General features: G+C 48.6%; 1 protein-coding gene across 2 annotated transcripts in view; it reads right to left on the bottom strand.

Moving 5' to 3' along the window:
- Nucleotides 1–12,232, bottom strand: part of LOC119974945 (coronin-6-like) — a 283,817-nt gene that overhangs the window by 206,950 nt on the left and 64,635 nt on the right. The gene's annotated exons all lie outside the window — the stretch shown is intronic.

Here is a 12,232-nt window from a genome sequence, read left to right as displayed (position 1 = left end):
TTGAACAAGAAACCTAAATGGGAGCGTGCGGCCGAGGCTGTACATGGCCCTGTTTTTTTACAATGGGGAGCTCCGCTCGTCGGAACTCCCCGTTGTAGCGAGAGATCGGGGCAACGATCTCGGAGGCTCCCAAAACATTCCCGACCTCCCCCTAGCCCAAACACAAAAATCGTCGGCCCCCTACACACACCCCCAACATCCACGGCGGGCATCCAGAGCCCAATAACGCATGTGCAAAAAGTGCCAGCTTGGTGCCTTGACAGTGCCAACCTGGCAGTGCCCCTTCCAGCTGGCAGTGCCACCTGGGCAAATTGGCAGTGCCATGGTACCCGGGTGGCACCAACAGTGCCAGGGCACCACCTTGCCCAAAGGGCATGCAGCCTCCAATCCCCTTGTAGATTCCCAGGAGTGCTGTTCCATCTGGTCCCCGTTTGTGGGGACCAGTACCAAACAGCACCCACCCAAATTCCCCGAGGCGATGGGATTGAATCCCAAACCCTCAGGAACCTTGGGAATTTGTACACCAGAATAAGGCTTACTGCCTCGCTCTAATATGCGGATTTGCCAAAAACTGCCTTGCACCGTCTCACAAGACTGTGTTGAATCCCAGGAGCGGGGTCTCCCGGCTTTTACCAGCCATGTTGTGCTAAGCGTGGCGAGCTGCTTTTCCGGCACGGTATGGCCTGAAGATCGCGCCCTTAGAAATATTTTGGGAGAATTCCGTCCGTAGTTTTTGTGTGTTTATTTCCTTTCTTTTAAATTATGCCCCGCATTTTGCCCGCTTGCTATTAACATCTCAGCTGCTGAGTGCAAATCAGGGGTATGAGTTGGCGTGGTCAATAACCAACAACATTCCTCATAACAATCCATTATGAGATGCTAGGAATGACTACGGTATAAATTCCTCCTGCCTCCTCTTTGGGCCTTTGGATGTTCGTGTCTGAAATTCATCACAAACCACTTTGGTTGCCTAAGAGCTTTGTCTAAAAGAGCAATCATGCAATTTTCTCCGTGCAGAAGATGGCTCAGTAGATACCCAGGTGTCCGAGCAGGGAACTGTCAGAACCGCCATAAATAGCATGGCTTAAGATTTACAATAAAGAAGTGGAGCACAGGATATCATTTGGCCCATGAAGGTGCAACCTACATCCCTCCACTACCGACAGTACAACTCCCCAATCCACGCAAAGAGCCCTGAAATGTACATTACGCCCCATAAGCACGGACAACAGACTTTTCAGTCAACACAGCTTTTGACAGATTTCTCATTTTGAATATTGCAAAACAGGTTTAAACAAATTTAAGGCAAGGGATTACCTAAGAGAAGATTATCTGAGGGACACCCAAGGGAGGGGAAAAACAAAAGAAAAGGAGCAAACTGCAGAAGTATACATTAAGATGAAAACTACAAGTTCTGATTACTGGGGGTAATTCTGATCGAGAGGGAAGCAGAGCAGAAACAATGTGAAAATTGATGGATGAAAAACTAATCAATTTAGATAAAGAGTGAAAAGCACAGGACCTTACAAGGGTAGTAAAAAGGAAGGAGATTACCGCGGAGGGGTGGCTAGGTTTTAGAGATAAGCGAAAGGTCTGTGAAGTGGTCAGGCTAGGCCTTATGAGTGAATAATGCAGGGTTCATAGCCAGAGACAGATGTATTCAGGAACAGAGGGCGGGATTCTCTGATCCTGAGGCTACGTGTTGACGCCGTTGTAAACGCCGTCGCGTTTCACGACAACGTCAACAGGCCCCCCTGTGCCCTACAGGGGGCTAGCACAGCATTGGAGCGACTCAGGCCCCCACCGGGGTCGGATCCTCCTTCCACCCCCCACCAGCCCCCCCCCCCTCCCCCCACTGCAAGATGGATGCCACGGGCCTGCCGGGTAAGACTACATGTGAACGGCACCAGCAGGACTCGGGCTAATGCAGCGGCCACTTGGTCCATCCCGTGTGGAGAATCGCCGGGGGGGGGGGGGGGGGGGGGGGGCTGGTGCCTTGTGCAGTTTAGGTGGATTGGCCGTGCTAAATTTCCCTTTGGTATCCAAAGATGTCCAGGTTAGGTGGGGTTATGGGGTTAGGGCAGGGTGCACAGGGGAGCGGCCATGGGTAGAGCGCTCATTCGAAGGGTCGGCGCAGACCCGATGGGCCGAATGGTTTCCTTCTGCACTGTAGGGATTCTGTGATTGATTCTATGGATCTTGAAAGGTGATCAGGCACTTTTGTAGCACCACTCCAGTCCTTTTTTACACACTTTCCTACAAAATTATAGAATATTAATTTTGAAATATACTATAAAATCTCCACTCAAGGGACTGTTTACTACTGAGGCAAGGGTGTGTCTGGCAGATCGTATCGAGGGAAGTTATGATGATCATTATTTTTGCTCCATGGCTCCACATCTGAATTGGAAATCTAGCTCAGGATGTTGATTTGGCAAGTACAGGCAATGTAGGAAGTTAAACTGAGCCTAGATCAACACATACCTGATCCAAGGGAAGCGTAGATCCAAGCATAACATTCCAATGTACCATTCCCCCTCACATTCATTGTATAGAAATGCTGATGCATGCAGAGAATGTTTTTGCAAGTGACTCATGTGTTTGTCAGCTCCAAATTGTAGTACTGTCACCGGATACAAAGTGGGAAAAACATATGATTTGTGAGCTTCCTCACTTCTGCCATCGTTTCATATCCCTAAGACCTGCACAGGGCAGGAAGGAGCATGGTGTCACCAGCATTTTTGCATACAACATAATTCCAAAAGTATTTGGTGGAAATATTTGAAATGAGCAGAGCTTTCACGTCCAGTGTTAATACTACATTTGCTGTCTTATTCATTCCAGGGCTATTACCTCACATTCTATAAAGAGAAAATAATTGGAGGGCAGTAACAATGCCATATTTACTGAGAGGAAAAAAAGCACAGGTACAAAGAACAAAGAACAATGCAGCACAGGAACAGGCCCTTCAGCCCTCCGAGCCTGCGCCGTCCATGGTTCCTGCCTAAACAAAAACCGTCTGCACTTACGGAGTCCGTGTCCTTCCATTCCCACCCTATTCATATATTTGTCTAGGCGTCCTTTAAATGCCGCTATCGTACCTCCTCCCACCACCTCCCCAGGCAGCCGTTCTATATATTTACCACCTTCTGTGTAAGAAACTTGCCTCGCACATCTGTTCTAAACTTTTCCCCATGCACTTTAAACCTCTGTCCCCTAGTCCTTGACTCTCCTACCCTAGGAAAGACTATCCAATCTGTCCATGCCACTCATAATCTTGTAGACCTCTATCAGGTCGCCTCTCAACCTCCGTTGTTCCAGTGAGAACAGACCGAGTTTATTTAACCTCCCCTCACAGCTAATGCCCTCCATACCAGCAACATCTTAGTAAACTGCTTCTGTACCCTCTCCAAAGCATCCACATCCTTATGGTAGTGTGGCGACCAGAATTGTACACAATATTCCAAATGAGGCCTAACTAAGGTCCTGTACAGCTGCAAAATGACTTGCCAATTTTTATATTCAATGCCCCAACCAATTAAGGCAAGAGTGCCGTATGCCTTCTTGACCACCTTATCCACATGTGTTGCCACTTTCAGTGATCGGTGGTCATGCACGCCCAGATCTCTCTGACTGTCAGTACTTGCAAGAGTTCGACCATTTATTGTGTAATTCCTACATGCATTGGGCCTTCCAAAGTGCATTACCTCACACTTGTCCGGATTAAATTCCATCTGCCATTTCTCCGCCCAAGACTCCACCAGTTTGTATCCTGCTGTATCCTCTGACAATCCTCTTCACTGTCTGCAACCCCACCAATTTTTGTGTCATCTGCGAATTTGCCAGTCAGACCAGCTACATTTTCTTCCAAATCATTTATATACACCACGAAAAACAAAGACCCCAGAACTGATCCCTGTGGAATGCCATAGTCAAAAGCTTCCACACCACCTTTGTTCAGCCCCTTCTTCGCCTGTTTTTGCTCCCTTCTGCTCCTTAAGTCCATACAACTCTGTACGGAATTATTCTAAATTCGAGCCAGCAGAGTGCTGGCCCATTTGCATGCTCTGACTCATGATATCGGTCAAAAATGCAACAAAAGTTTGGTCATACCAAGTGATGGGACTTAATTAGCTTTTCTTCCATTCCTCATTGCATCTCTATCCATCGCTCATCATTCAGAACACCATACATGGAGATCAGTAAAAAAATAAATGCCAAACGCAGTTCAGAGTTTAGCTTTAAACTATAACACGGAGAACTTAATAGAGCAAAATAAGCAGCCATTTGCCCCTTTCAGGTTGAGCAGTTGTTTGACCAAGATATCAAACCATTTTCATCTCCACCCACCCAGATTCCAGACTCATTGCCTGAATGCGTCAGCAGGTGTAGAACTAAAGCCAGGGATTGCTGGATTCAGCACATTTCAAACTCTTTAATTTGAGTTCAGAACAAATTGCATTTTCCAAAAGTGGACCAACAGCCTTTAGAAGTTTACTATGGTGCAATAGCTCCTTTTTATTTCCAATTCCATTCCCGTACTAAGGCAGAGGGGCGCCACGCTCCATCAAGTGTGGCAGACCAGGAAATTCTCCCACTCTTGCTGCCAGTCATTGGCCTGTTTGGAAGGATCTCCAGATTGACACAATCAGCCTGTCTGACTGCGTTATGAACGCACCTTCCTTGGCCATCAAGTCCTGGGGTGGGACTGGAACCGGGAGCTTCTGCGTCAGAGGCAAGGACACTACCCACTGCGCCCCAAGACCTCTGGAGATTGTTCATTAATTTGAAACAGTTACCATCATCCATTCCCCACCATTCAAAAAGGTGGCATAAGGCCATGCTGTCAGAAATTATTTGAAAATTAAGATTTTACTAAAGCATAATAAGGCAGACCAACAGCTCCACAATGCTCATTTTTTATACTTTAAATTACAAAGTGGTTAGCACTGCTGCCTCACAGCACCAGGCACCCGGGCTCAATTCCGGCCTTGAGTGAGTGTCTGTGTGGAGTTTGCACCTTCTCCCCATGTCTACATGGGTTTCCTCCGGGTGCTCTGGTTTCCTCCCAGTCACGAAGATATGCAGGTGATGTGGATTGGCCATGATAAAATTGCTACTTAGTACACAGGGACGTGTAGGTTAGCTAGGGTCATGGGGATAGGAGGGGGGAGTGGGCCTAGGTTGTGTGCCCTTTCAGTCGGTGCACACTCGATGGGTGGAATGACCTCCTCTACACTGTAGGGATTCTAAGGTTCTAAAGTGTTCTAAATCTTAGGATCCTCTGCAGAAGCGTTCTTAACCCAGTGTCTGATTATCTCGCTGCCGGCTCTCAGGAAATGCATGGTTGTAACAAAGGAATTTTTAGATACAACATTTAACTGGCATATCAGATAGTTTGACCCTCTGACATCTCCCCAAGTGAGCATTGTGGATCAGCAAGTTATTCGTGTGTATAATCTTTCACGTACTACAGAAAGAATTGTTTTTGAAATTAATATGTAATAACATCTCTCCAGGACGTTGCGTGGCCAATCCCTCTCCCCCCCCCCCCCCCCCCCCCCCCCCCCCCCCCCCACCCCCACATCCTGATACCAATAGCTAAACACTGCACAATGTGTGCAAGTTCCCTACCCTTGGGCCGAAACACAAAAGACTTCCTCTCAGAGTGCGGCAAGAATTTAATTTTAAATTCCCAATGCTTGACTTAAGGAAAAAAAATTAATAGGAAAGCTTTTTCCTAACAGAATCGTAATGGCACTGACTTCCATCACAGAGAAATATTACCATTGTTCACCTGAAATTATTTCTGTACCAACATAACACTGCGCACCAAACACAGCCCGACATTGCAAACACTGGTTATGTTCAACCAACACGATACATTTTCTTGAGGGATTTGTTTTTCATATGGAAAATCATCGGCTGCAGGAGTAGCAGTGAGTTCAGTGACATAGCAGCTTGTCCAAATGACTGGGCAACTGTGAAAACTATAAGGACAGCAAACAAAGCTGTGTTTAGACCGGGGTCGCTATAGGCCACTCGCACGTCAACATTCAGCCTTTTTGAAGATGTGAGACGCAGTCTGGCATCTACATTTTTGAAATGTCTCACTATCATTGCTTGGGGATTTTTCTTTTGCGACATTGTTCCTTGAATAGTTTCCTCTGAAGTCTTCACTTAAAAGGTCAGCATGTTGACTGTTTGAGCAACTACTCACTGACACAAAATCTACCACGGGTAAAAACTCTTGATGGCTTGACTTATTTATCATCAGCCACATTGTTCAATCCATTTGGTTAACATCCTTCAGCAAAAATGTTCAGAGGCTAACTTGACCCTTATAAGGACATCGTAGGACACATTAAATATTCAAATCTAGCCATTGCGGCAAAGATTCCAATCAACGTGGTTAACCACAATTTTGCAGGTCCAAGGTGTCGCTGGCCAGGGAACAAATGTCCCTGTTAGGGCAGCAGGGTGGCACAGTGGTTAGCACTGCAGCCTCACGGCGCCGAGGTCCCAGGTTCGAAGCCGGCTCTGGGTCACTGTCCATGTGGAGTTTACACATTCTCCCCGTGTTTGCATGGGTTTCGCCCCCATAACCCAAAGATGTGCAGGGTAGGTGGACTGGCCATGCTAAATTGTCCCTTAATTGGAAAACATGAATTGGGTACTCTAAATTTATAAAGAAAAAGAAATGTCAGTGTTCCATTACTTTGCAACACGTTACCTTTGTCTGATGTGCAGGGTGAGGAGTATAATGGGAAGTTCATCCCTGCAAAGGGAAGACCGTTAAATCTCCAGTGGTCTTCAGTGACAGTTGTGACATGAGTACACCACTTCAGTGCCTGCATCCACTGTAAGTCTGCCTGAACTTTAATTCACGTTCTCAAAGACTTTGCCAAACCTAACTAATTAATAGTTTCGTGTGATAACAGAAGACGATCTGTGGTCCACTGAATGTGACAGCTATCCAACCGTGATTTCAAATGCCATAAAGCACGAGCAAACATTCCTGCGTTATTTAATTATTTATGATTGTTGGATAAATATTGTTCCTGACAATTGCCTGCTGTGAACCTTGCACTGCAAAATGATGAAGCATGTTAATGCTACATTCATCATACCAATGGGTTACTGAAAGCTAAATAAAACTCCTTTTACTCTTCCTAACGTAGCACTTTAACCCAATGCTAGATTTGTGCCAGCGATTGCAATAATGGGATCTTTCATTCCCCCCCGCCCCCCACCCCCCACACCCCCCCACCCCACCCCCCCCACCCCCCCAACCCCCCCCACCCCCCCAACCCCCCCCACCCCACCCCCCACCCCCCCCACCCCACCCCCCACACCCCCCCACCCCACCCCCCCACCCCACCCCCCACCCACCTCCCCACCCCCCCAACCCCCACCCCCACAACCTCCACCCCCCACCTGCTCGGATTCAGGCTTGTCCAAATTACCCTGAATTTTACCTAGTTGTCCATCCCACCAATCTTAGTTGGATTCAAACTCGAAGTTGCTGACACGGTTCTGCGCTTTCTTTTCATAAATTTAGAGCACCCAATAATTTTTTTGCCAATTAAGGGGCAATTTAGTTTGGTCCATCCACCTAACCTGTACATCTTTGGGTTGTGGGGGTGAAACCCACGCAGACACGGGGAGAATATGCAAACTCCACACGGACAGTGACCCAGGGCCGGGATTGAACCCGGGTCCTCAACGCCGTGAGGCAGCAGTGCTAACCACTGCTCCACCGTGCCGCCCTGATTCTGTTGATTTTTAAAATCAAACGCCACTGCGCAGTCATGTGACTGTTGAACATCCTCAGAATTTGGCACGTTTCAGCTCATTTTTCTCGCAACAGAGGTCTTCGGGTAGGAAGCTGTGTTACACAATGGAATGGTAGAGAATTGAATGATTTGCCACAGATGTCAGTCTGAGCTAACATTACTTGCATCGGTGACGGCATCACCATGTTACAAATCCCAGTTACCTCTTAGTGCCAGCCGTCGCTCAGTAGCAGCACTCTCACCTCTGAGTCGGCAGGCTATGGGTTAAAATCCCGTTCAAGAAATTTGAGCGTGTAACCGAGGCTGAAACCTCAATGCAGTGCTAAGGGAGTGCTGCACTGTCCGAGGTACTACTTTTCAGATGAGACATTCAACAGAGGTTCCTCCTTCTCCCACGCCACTATTTTCAAGAAGACCAGGGGACTTCTCCCTGCTGTGCTCATCCCTATTTGTTCCCCAACAGATTATTTTGTCTTATCACCTTGCTGACTGTGGGACCTTTCTGCGCACAAATTGGCTGCAATGTTTCCCACAGCGAAGGCACTTCAAAAGTATGACACTAACTGTGAGGCGGAGCATGCTGCGATTGTGAAAGCTGCTGCAAAAATGAAATTTCTTTGGTTCTAATTACAACTCAATAGAGCTCAATCGACATTGCGTAGAATTCTCCCAAGCCCCTTCCAGTGGGTTCAATGGTGGGTGGGGGAGGGGGTGAATTTGGCGGAGGGCCAGAAAAATCGGTTCTACACCGGTGTCAATTTACAGCGGCATTTTCCGCTGGTGCCTGCCATGATAGATTGGGAAACCCACTGGAGATCAACATGAAACTTATCCCACTAATGGGATGCAGTTGAAGGGCCGACCACCTATGCCTGATTCGCTGTGACACGAGCGGGAAAACACGCTTGTGGGAAACACGTCCGGAACAACTTGGCATGTAAATGTCGGGACTCACCTGAACAATACCTGGGACTGCATTGGAGTTCAAAATGGAGACTGTCAGCGACCCTGGAACACCACAGCAGTGGTTGGGGAGAGCATCTACAGTTGGACCTTGCAGATTTAGCATCCTGGACAGGGTCCGTCTTCCAGCCTTGGAATGTTCCTGAAAACTCACCTTCTTTCTCAGGAGCTCCATCGTCCTGCCTACGAAAGCTCCCGATCTTAATTTTCAGGCGGGTCATCTTGTGGGTAAGTGATGTTGGGCAATTTTTCAATATGGCGCCCAAAGAGGATGGCAGACGGCGCGCCACCCAGGGTTGCCCCGCTGCAGAATGCGGCGTAAAACACGCGGGTGCGTAATAAATTAAATTGGCGCCAGAAGATTTGGCGTGTTTTCCCGCCAGCCACTGCAGCGGGAAACACTCCACGTTCCCACCCCCGCCTTGGGACTTATTCCCAGGGTGAGAGAATGCCACCCATTGCATTGTTAGCAAGTATCAAAGATTGAAACATTGATCTGAAGTCTATTGAAAACTCTGCAGTCTTCTTCCACTATAATATCGGCGATGTGGAGATGCCGGCGTTGGACTGGGGTGAGCACAGTAAGAAGTCTTACAACACCAGGTTAAAGTCCAACCGGTTTGTTTCAAACACGAGCTTTCGGAGCGCAGCTCCTTCCTCAGGTGAATGGAGAGGTATGTTCCAGAAACATTAATATAGACAAAGTCAGAGATGCCAGACAATGCTTGGAATGCGAGCATTTGCGGGTAATCAAATCATTACAGATCCAGAGATAGGGTGTGATCCCACCTTAAAGAGGTGTGAATTGTCTCAAGCCAGGACAGTTGGTAGGATTTTGCAAGTCCAGGACAGATGGTGGGGGGGTGAATGTAATGCGACATGAATCCAAGATTCCGGTTGAGGCCGCACTCATGCGTGCGGAACTTAGCTATATGTTTTTGCTCGGCAATTCTGCGTTGTTGCGTGTCCGGAAGACCGCCTTGGAAAACCCCCTCACCATCTTACTATAATAAGGGCAGCACGGTAGCATTGTGGATAGCACAAATGCTTCACAGCTCCAGGGTCCCAGGTTTGATTCCGGCTTGGGTCACTGTCTGTGCGGAGTCTGCACATCCTCCCAGTGTGTGCGTGGGTTTCCTCCGGGTGCTCCGGTTTCCTCCCACAGTCCAAAGATGTGCAGGTTGGGTGGATTGGCCATGTTAATTGCCCTTAGTGTCCAAAATTGCCCTTAGTGTTGGGTGGGGTTGCTGGGTTATGGGGATAGGGTGGAGGTGTTGACCTTGGGTAGGGTGCTCTTTCCAAGAGCCGGTGCAGACTCGATGGGCCGAATGGCCTCCTTCTGCACTGTAAATTCTATGATATCGGCAGCAACGTATCAGGATGTTTCGTTATGAAGTGTCAAGGCAAATCTGACTTTGACTGAAAAGCTACAGGATTTTTAATTTCACTTTTACTTTGGCCAGAATTCTCCGCCATTGGAATTCTCTTTTCCCACTGGCAGCACACCCCACCTGCGGGTTTCCATGCGGCCGGGGGTGGCTTCAACGGGAAATCCCATTGACAAGCTGTGATAAACACACTAGTAACATATTACATGTATTACGGGACGGCACATCACAAGCGGTGGGAACAGAGAATCTCGCCGTCAAGTAACACGTGGCCGGGGGAACCAGAGAATCCCGCCCCTTTATTTTTGGGACATTTTTCAGAATTCCGTAGTGTGAGCAAAGTCTCTAGGCGGTTGGGTTTTTCCCTTTGGCTCTCCAGGGAAATTGCTAACCTCACAACTAATTATACTTAATGTGGAACAATGTTTCACAGACCATTTTTTGGCTTATGCCAAGTTATTTTGTACTTGCTCCAATTCGACTTCTTCAGAGCCAAGGAAGGCAACAAGCAACCTTACCAAAGGCCTGGTGCATCTCAATACTGATCCTCAGGTGGTGCATGGAAGTAGTCAAGGCAAAGGTGACACTGCTAAATGTGTTCTGCGACGGAGACCTTGAAGAATGACATTTTATAGCTTTGAGGCTCCAATGCCCAATAACACAATGACATAAAACAACAGCATACCAAGACATTGCAGCATCATGAAATAACCCTTGTGCGCAAAATATCATTAACTGTGTTCCGAAAAAAAAACATTTTTCTGCAATGTCTGTTTTGGAAAAAGCTGCACTCTATTGTTCTCAAACATGCCACTTCTAATACCTCATCAGGCTGCCAGTGTAAAGCATTAGAGAAGCTTCAAACAGCTGCGTTGATTCCGGCACTATATAAGGTTGGCCTAGTACTCCCAGTCCCCTGATTGTCAGAGGTCAGACATATGACCCAATATGTATATGTACAATATGTACCCCACAGAAGTTCAAACGTGCTGCCCTCCATGGGAACTGCCCGGGAAGTTTGGTCTTCCAATCAGCAAATCCCCTGCTCCCTGGATGCTCTGCGAATGTCTCCAACTCTAAATTTGAGTTGAAGGGCGCGATAAAACGGGAACGTTTCTCAGTGTCATTTGTGGCGGGTTTTGCTGGGTGTTTCACCCCGGCTCTGTCGCGGGTTCCCCCCCCCGCCCCCCCCCCCCCCCCCCCCCCCCGCCCCCGCCCCGCGCCCCCCGCCCCCCCCCCCCCCCCCCCCTCCACTATCTAACCACACTTAGTCATTTTTTGGGGCCCTGGGGGTTTCTCCTCAGTCTAGCCCACACTCAGATTTTTTACATCACTCGGGAGCTGAACCCGCTGGCCAGACCGGCTCCTCAGAGATCGGGCCTCCATTCTGAAAGGGTGCCCCCCCATCTCTTAAGTGAGCTTCAGGGTCCTTCACACCCCCCACCCATGGGCAATGTCACCCCCCTCCACACACATGAGCATTACCCCCCCCCCCCCACCCAAGTGAGGACACCCTGCTATGGGGTCGCTGAGAGAACCCCTTTTCAGGCCTTCCCACAATCTCTTACAGCCCCTCCTTTCAGGACGGCCAGTGTTCACTCCCCCAACCTTCTGGAGGCCCCTTCATACTCGCCCTACACCAGCCCCCCCATCACCCTCCTTAACTCCCTTATCACTCCTTGGCAGTGCCACCCTGGCACCTCCAATGGCCTGGGAGATCCCGAGGTGCCAATTGGCTATCTTTGTGTGGGCCAGTACTAAACGGTGTCCAGCCAGGGTCTCTTTGGGATGGCTGATAGATGCCAGGCGCTGGTTAGATCCAGCGTCAGCACAGTTAAGTGTGTTCTTAAATCCACTTAACCATGCGAGCCTGGGCCCTGCCAATTGTGGACAGGATCCCGATCGCGACGTCTCGCGAGATCTGGTTAGATCTGGTTAGAAGTCCTTTCCCGGCATTTACCGTCTGCGTCCCGCTCCAATTCCAGTGGGACGTGGCCGGTAGATGGTACCCAAATCCTTGGATAGTTCCATGGGACTTTCCGGACTAGTTACTCAGGGAATTTTGGAGAAATTACTCCTAGTCTA

The sequence above is a fragment of the Scyliorhinus canicula genome, chromosome 12, assembly GCF_902713615.1.
Source record: "Scyliorhinus canicula chromosome 12, sScyCan1.1, whole genome shotgun sequence".
NCBI lineage: Eukaryota > Metazoa > Chordata > Chondrichthyes > Carcharhiniformes > Scyliorhinidae > Scyliorhinus > Scyliorhinus canicula.
This window is presented reverse-complemented; position numbering and strand designations above follow the sequence as displayed.